The sequence below is a fragment of the Ahaetulla prasina genome, chromosome 1 (assembly GCF_028640845.1).
Source record: "Ahaetulla prasina isolate Xishuangbanna chromosome 1, ASM2864084v1, whole genome shotgun sequence".
Taxonomy (NCBI): Eukaryota; Metazoa; Chordata; class Lepidosauria; order Squamata; family Colubridae; genus Ahaetulla; species Ahaetulla prasina.
The window spans coordinates 112,134,730-112,142,971 of NC_080539.1; the positions used below are offsets into that span (position 1 = coordinate 112,134,730).

General features: G+C 36.7%; 1 non-coding gene across 1 annotated transcript; it reads left to right on the forward strand.

Annotated features, from left to right (window-relative positions):
- The first annotated feature begins 7,700 nt into the window (after nt 1-7,700).
- Nucleotides 7,701-7,782, forward strand: TRNAS-CGA (transfer RNA serine (anticodon CGA)). The gene has a single exon. It is a non-coding gene; the product is annotated as a tRNA-Ser (tRNA).
- The last annotated feature ends 460 nt before the right edge of the window (nt 7,783-8,242 follow it).

Below are 8,242 nucleotides of genomic sequence, written 5' to 3' on the forward strand. Positions count from 1 at the left end.
ACTTCTCTGTATTTTTTTTCTTTCTTTCTTTTCTTTCTTCTTTTTCCCTGTTTTCTTCCGTTGTACTTTTTACTCTCTCTTTTTACTTTCTCTCTCTCTCTGACATTAGCTTGTATTAGTTGTTATTTATTAAATATTACCACAATCTGTAATTCTCTTTTCTCCTGGGCAATATGACCCTCAAGGAATGCAGCAGAAAATAATTAATTGGGATAATTTCAACATATAGCTTTATTTTCTCCCATTTTCACATTTAATCGAACTACCAAGGAGGGAAAAATAGGAATGATCATCCACAGGAAACAACAAAGCAAAAATGCTGAATGTTTCCAGCAGGGAAATAAAAGTTCACTTCAAAGTTTTGGGTTTTTTCAAAAAAAAAAAAAAAGAAACCTGAAGTAAATATTCAGTTAATTCTTCCTGTGTGAGAACCCCCTGAAATATTAGCCAAGCACGAATGTCTAACATCCCAAGAGATTATACTATTAGATTCAGTAACCTTCTCAACAAAGCTATCAAGGCTAATGGTAACATTAAAAGGAGAATGCAAATCAAATGGGTTCCCTGAAGCAATTTACATCCAGTCAGCATACAGGAGCAGAAGTTATATTCTGAAAATTAACACCTAGTCAGAAGGGAATAAAGACAAGAAAGACACACTCTCATGCATAGAAATATGGATTAAAAAGCCCTTCCTTTCTCTGGATTAACTTCTGAATATAAAGTAGATCAGAAAATCAGAGGTCATGATCTCCATATGTTTTCTGGATTAACACATTACACGTTTTACATGAAGATCAGATTTTGGCACCCTAGTGAACTGGTCAAAGAACAGACCATGGGAAGAAGTTTTCCATCAGAGAACTTGTCAGTTCAAGTTAATAAATCAAGGTGATATGTACCAGTGATCCCTTTCAAAAGACCTGCAAAAAATCTTATTGTATTAGAATATAGTATAATATTATTGCCAATATTATACACCGGATGCAAATTCCTTGTGTGTCCAATCACATTTGGCCAATAAAGAATTCTATTCTATTCTACTCTACTCTACTCTACTCTACTCTACTCTACTCTACTCTATTCTACTCTACTCTACTCCACTCCACTCCACTCCACTCCACTCCACTCCACTCCATTCCATTCCATTTCATTCCAAATATTAAATCTCTATTGCAGTCCACATATCTTTCTAGTTCAGTTTCTGAAAGTTCTATGTATGAGGGAAAAAACAAAATATCCACACATGAAGGAAAGGTGGTTTTGTTTACAATAGGAACATTGCAGAGGAAAATGGAGTCCTGAGACAATTACGAACATTTAATTCAGAAAAAAACATGGAAGTGCACTTAACTTTTTAATCTCTTTTTCTGAAGAGCTCAGAGTGAGGAAGGTATGTAAACCCACCAAAAAGCAATATGTGGTACAGGAAGTAGAAGATTTAGAAAATACAAAATGCTCATATAGAAATGTTAAAATAACAATTAAGAACAGAAGAAGAGAGAACAAATTGGAACTGTGTAATGCAAAGGACACAAAGGTCAAAAGACAGATTTTAAAGAAATCACAGTTTCTTGACATCCATTTCTTTCACTACAGTAATAGATGTTTAACAGACTCATGTGCTACTTAGATTTGAAATTGTGATCATCAATCAACCAATGGGGTAAGAAGACTTTAAGAAAGTATATTATGACTTCAGAAGAGAAGTTATAATATAAAGCAACAGAAAATTAGATTAGTGGATAGATTCTTCTTGCTCTGGTAAATAAATAAGATGACAGCTTTCAGGTTTTTCCCATGAAGGTGATGGATGAGCATATCAATGAATGAATGAATGAGGAAAATGATAAGAAAGCGCCTGGTGTGCTTTTCCCCCCTTGCTTTGATGTGGTTCCTTCTTCATTCTAGTTTGCAACTATACTGATTTCACTATTTGCTAATGTCTTATATATGCAATTAAATACTAAATTGTTTGAAAGCTCTTTCATAGTATAATCAATATCTTCGTAGCATACTCAGACATCTAGAGATACTATTTTAATGTTTACTTCCAGTATTCAGTCTTGATTACTTGCTTTCTTTTTCAGGCTACACACATTGTAAGTGGTGTGTAGATGTAGGTACCAAGCTCTGTAATGTGCTCTTTTATTCATTAGATATATGTGCTTCCATCTTTTCTAGAGGTGACTACATTTCTTGCAGCATTCATTCTTGTTAGGTTTTCTCTTATGGCCATGTTGTTTATGGTAAATTATAATTTAGTGTGATTGATTGAGTTTTATCCCATCTTTATTACTTTATAAATAACTCAAAATGGCAAACATACCTAATACATCTTCCTTCTCCTTGTTTCCCCACAACAACTGTGAGGGTTGGACTGGGAGAGAGTGACTGGCTCAAAGTCACCCAGCTGGCTTTCATACCTTAGAAAGAATTGTAATTCATGGTGTCCTAGTTTCTAGCCTGGTGGCTTAATGACTGCACTGTGTAGGATGTCTGTTTGATAGTTGTTTGGAGCTGTTTATATTATTTTAATGAATTTTACAATGTGATTACTTCTTCATGCAAGCTACATTTAATTTAATATGATTAGTCCAACAGTTTTATATGCACAATGTTAGATATACACTAAATGTTCATTATTTCACAGTCTTAGAGATTCTATGTATTATCCCTGCTGGTAAACAGTAAAGTTATGAATAATATAAACTCCAGCATATAAACTTTGTATGATCAGTTCTACTGGGGTTTTTCTACTTAATTGCTTGATAAACCATAGATAATAGTGTATTTTTTTTTAAAGGTAGTATATTACAAAAAAACTGGATTGTTTTAAAGCTTTGCAACAGGTTTCAATTTCCCATGTTTGATATTGAGGCATTTCATCTGTAAAATCTTTGAAATGCAATCTTAAAGAGGTTTTGATTCAAATCCCTGGCTCAGCTATAAAGCTCTCCTCCATAAAATTCTGGTATCCCACACAATCTGAATCTTCATTCTAGGCTGTGAAAGAAAATAGACATTATATTGGATGATCATCTGTGTGTTTGTTGAAGGTGTGAACTTGGTACTGACTTCTATGCTCCAGTTTCTCAGAAAGATGGTCATTTTAATTTTGAGCTGTCAATGGAAGTTCCCTCAATCTTACCTTGTTACACACTGTACAGTTTAATACGGACGAGGTCCAATTTTTGTTATATTAAATGCATGTTTGTAAGTCCCATAAGATATTAAACTATTTAAGTAGGCTCTGTTTTCAGGTGTAGAAAAACTGTATCATCAAGGATGGGAAAGGCACATTCATTTTTTTAAAAAATTACCAGAAGACATAGAATACAGTTAGGCTACATGTCTTGGTTCCCCAGGCTTCCATAGCTAAATAATGTAATGGCCCACAAGGCTTTTATTTCCCTCAATTGCCACAAGTCCTAAGCTGCAGTGGGATATATAATTACTGAACAAGGATGACTCCCAGCTGTCTGATTTTCCACTCTCTGCAGAATGGGTGACCCATCCTCTGACAGAAGAGGCTCCTCTTTATTTTTTTCCTATTCACTTCTGAGAAAGCTTTCAATAATGGAAAAGGCAAATTATCATGGGATTAAATGCATAAGAGCATGCCTTTTTACGTTCTGTGCAATCAACGGGACTGCTTAACTTTCCCTTCCTTGGCCATTCATTGTATTATTTTTATTGCATTTTACAACAAAAGTGGGGGAGAAAGAAAAAAAAGTCCACAAGATCATTTGTTTCTGATATAGTAAACAAAATCAACCATATGTATGAAGGTATGTACCCTGTTTCCCCGAAAATAAGACCCAACCGGAAAATAAGGCCTAGCATGATTTTTCAGAATGCTTATAATGTAAGCCCTACCCCAAAAATAGGCCCCAGTTAAGATTGTCAGCGGACAGAGGTGATTAGTACTATATTTCCCCCAAAATAAGACCTAGCCAGAAAATAAGCCATAATGCATCTTTTGGAGCAAAAATTAATGTAAGACCCGAACTTATTTTGGGGAAAACACAGGTATGTATGTATGTATGTATGTATGTATGTATTTATGTATGTATGTATGTATATATGGACTTGAACATATGCATCTCAGAGGTTTAGATTCACCTCAGAAAGAAATGGGGCTGGTTGGTCTTAGATACATAAAAAAATGCAATTATTTGAGCAGATGTGATTTGGGAGGGGTAAGGATAAAACTAAAGAGTTCCTAGCCAATAACAGGGACATGCAACAGCAAAGGAGAAGAAGCTGAGAGATGGCAGGAATTCTTTCTAAAACTATATACCCAGTTTGATTCACCCAGACTCAAAAGACCCAATGAACCCAATGGACAGTTGAATTTTTATATTTCCCTGTAAGGATTGGGTGATATTTTATTTTGAAAAAAAAGCCAAAACACAAAAGTGAAACATACAAACATATATGTGTGACTGCTTTTTTGCTATTATCCTATACTCGATTTCTATTACTGTCTCCACTATATAATTACAATTTTCTCTGCACCATATTTTACTTCTGTTACTTCTTCTTTTTTTTATTTGCATTTATATCCCACCCTTCTCCAAAGACTCAGGGCGGCTTACACTATGTCAAGCAATAGTCTTCATCCATTTGTATATTATATACAAAGTCAACTTATTGCCCCCAACAATCTGGGTCCTCACTTTCCCTACCTTATAAAGGATGGAAGGCTGAGTCAACCTTGGGCCTGGTGGGGCTTGAACCTGCAGTAATTGCAAGCAGCTGCTGTTAATAACAGACTGCTTTAGTCTGTTGAGCCACCAGAGGCCCTATTTCTTTACTATTAGTGATTTGGAATAATGTATTCCTCTTAACAGAGTTTATTAACTTCAATTCCTTTGCCCTCTCTCTCTCTGCTTCCTTCTATTTTTTTTCTTTTCTATTAATTGGGCATCACATAAAGCCAAAGGTGGGTTTTAGCAGGTTCTGACCAGTTCTGGAGAACTGGTAGTGGAAATTTTGAGTAGTTTGGAGAACTGGTAGTAAAAATTCTGACTGGCCCCATCCCCATCTATTCTCTGCCTCCCAAGTCCCAGCTGATCAGGAGGAAATGGGGATTTTGCAATAATCTTCCCCTGGATTGGGGAGGGAATGGAAATTTTACAGCATCCTTCCCCTGCCACGCCCACCAAGCCATGTCATGCCCACCAAGCCATGCCACACCCACCAAGCCACACCCACAGAACCTGTAGTAAAAAATTTTGAAACCCACCACTGTGTAAAGCACGTGTACTTTCCATGTTGTGCTTTATTTTGCTGTGCTTCTTAGAATCATGTAAAGTGAGTCACCATGATCATTAAGCAAATTGTGTGGTTGTTCAGTGAATTCAGCACATCTAATAAACTGTTTTATTATCTAATAAACTCCAGAGGAAGGTAGAGGATAGGAAGGCCTGGAGGAACGTTGTCCATGGGGTTGCGATGGGTAGGACACGACTTCGCAACTAGCAACAACAACAATAAATTGTTTTTGCCATTTTCAGCTGGAAAATAGCAGAAAATGTTGCAAACTGCAGTCATGTGACAGCAGGGTGCTGCAACCGAATAATCCAGTTACCAAGAGTCCAAATTATGATCATGTGACTATGAAGGTGAAGTGACAGTTGTAACTTAGAGGATGGGTTGTAAGAACCTTTTTAAAAAGTCTGTCATAACTTTGAATGAATGTTAAGCAATTGTTCATAAATGGAGGACTTCGTGCAGATATGTAGCTCTCCATTTCTCTTGACCACAAAGAATCTTATTCATACAATGCTAGAAGGTAGCTGGTTTTCCATATAAGACCAAAATGCATTGTTTTTAATTGAAAAAAACCTTGTGTAGTGGGTTTGTTCTTTGACTGGTATTCCAATGAAATTTACCAATATTTGGTTAAGTTCAAGGATGAGAAATACTTGATTCACTTAGGCCATACAAGAGGTCAGAGATACTCATCTAATTTTGCCACTCAATTTATTTCCTGGAAATCTACACAAAATCATATTTCTCCATTCGGTTTTGATATTAATGCAGCTGGAGAGCACCAGTCACAGACTGTTTTATGATGTCACAATTCTAATCAGGGTGTTAATCCAGAGTGAAACAGGAATCACAATGATCAAACAAACAGCTAGAAAACCAACATGTGCCCAGCAATGCCTCTCTCTGTCTGCTGTGATAAATAGCCATCTTTCCAGTACAGCCCAACAAAATGGGCGGAGCCTTCTCCTCTCAAATAGTCTGGCTGATCTCCATTGCTCCTGCCTTTTCTCTGCCCTGTGTGTTTTTGGATCAGATGCAGAAAGCAGTTACTCCTCCTCTTTGTTGGCTGGTTGCCACTGCAAGCTTTCCCCATCTGAAGCCTCCTCCAATTCTCTTTCACCCAGTTGTTAATCAACTCCGTTCCTGATGTGCCAGGAATGGGCTCGTTCTCCCATGAGCTGACCTCTGAGGAGAAATCTGGGGAGTCATCCAAAGGAGACATTACAAGTTCTGGAACCCAGATTCTATCATGACATTTTCTTAAAGAGGTCGGCTTGGTAGATTTCCTTTTTCCCTTCTTCCAATCTGAGTTCATAATTCAATAGCCCAATTCTTCTCCTTGTTATGTAGGGACCTTGCCACTTAGCTTGTAGTTAGATATTTTTGGCTTCCAACTCTGTATCCCTGGGATTTTCTGCTGATTTCTTGCCCACGTTCTAATCATCCTCATACTTGTGCAGTTCTTCTGAGATCAACCATGCTTAATTAGATGCTATTATTGTATCATATACAATCCAAATTGTTCAGACAGACTCCTGGCATTAATCCTTCATTTACACGTAGTGCTTGACTTACAGCAGTTCATTTAGTGACCGTTCAAAGTTACAACAGCATTGAAAAAAGTGACACCATCTTTTTTCACACTTAACGATTGTTGCAGCATCCCCATGGACACGTGATCAAAATTCAGATACCTGGCAACTGACTCACATTTATGATGGTTGCAGTATCCTGGAGTCATGTGATCACCTTTTGCGACCTTCTAACAAACAAAGTCAATGAGGGAGCCGGATTCACTTAATAACCAGGTTACTAATTTAACAACTCCAGTGATTCACTTAACAACTATGGCAAGAAAAGTTGTAAAGTGGGGGGGGTGGAGAAACTCACTTAAATGTTTCATTGAGGAACAGAAATGTTGGGCTCAATTGTGGCCGTAAATCGAGGACTACCTGTATTCTTGTGCACAAAACCTGTATTAGAAACTACAACACCTCATTTTACTAACTGGCAATTTAAACTTTTTGAGTGAAAATTGAAGGAATTTTGTCAGATACACCTTGGATAAATTTCTAAAAAAACACATTTTAGAAATATATAGAGAAATGTGACATATGTCCTAAAATACCAGTGGCAAAACATTCATTTTTAATGCATGAAATTTTTACACTCAGTATAGGTGAAGCCCAGCTATCTAAGTCTCTTTCTGTGTCTCACAGTAATGTTTTTAAAATCATTCTTATCATATATCTAATATATGATATCATATACATATATATATGTATCATATACATATATCTAAGTATTCTCAATTCAAGATTAATTACTGCTGCCAAACACTGCTGAAACGGTATAGTTACCTAATATAGGCAATTTCTTTCAAAAGCATCAGTTCAGATTTTGACCATTCAATACAATCAGCTGTGATGGCCGAGTGGTGAAGGCGTTGGACTCGAAATCCAATAGGGTTTCCCTGCGCAGGTTCGAATCCTGCTCACAGCGTGATGCCTGTCTTCTAAAAAAGACAATCAATAGTAAAGGCTTCCTTTGCATTTTTTTATATTATTTATAGCAGTACAAAGATTCCAGATACTCTCAGAACTATCCTACAACACTGAATTCATTCCAAAAAATGGTAGCCTTCCCAACAAGTCAAATTAATGGTGCCGCAAATATTATCCGACATCGATGGCGGTGTTTTTTCCAATCTTGGCAAGTTGAAGATGTGTGAACTTTAATTCCAGCCAGCCTCTGGGAATTGAAGTTCACACATCTTAAACTTGCCAAGTTTGAAAAACACGCTCTGTGGTAAGTGAGATGTTTAAGCTGAAAGTCTTCCAAGGCTGGAAGATAATAGATGCCTACTCATCTGTTCCCTGTCTGTAAGGCATATTGATTTCAATCTTTTATTATGGATTTGATCAGCTTCGTATACAAGTATAGCTAATATTAGATACAGAAA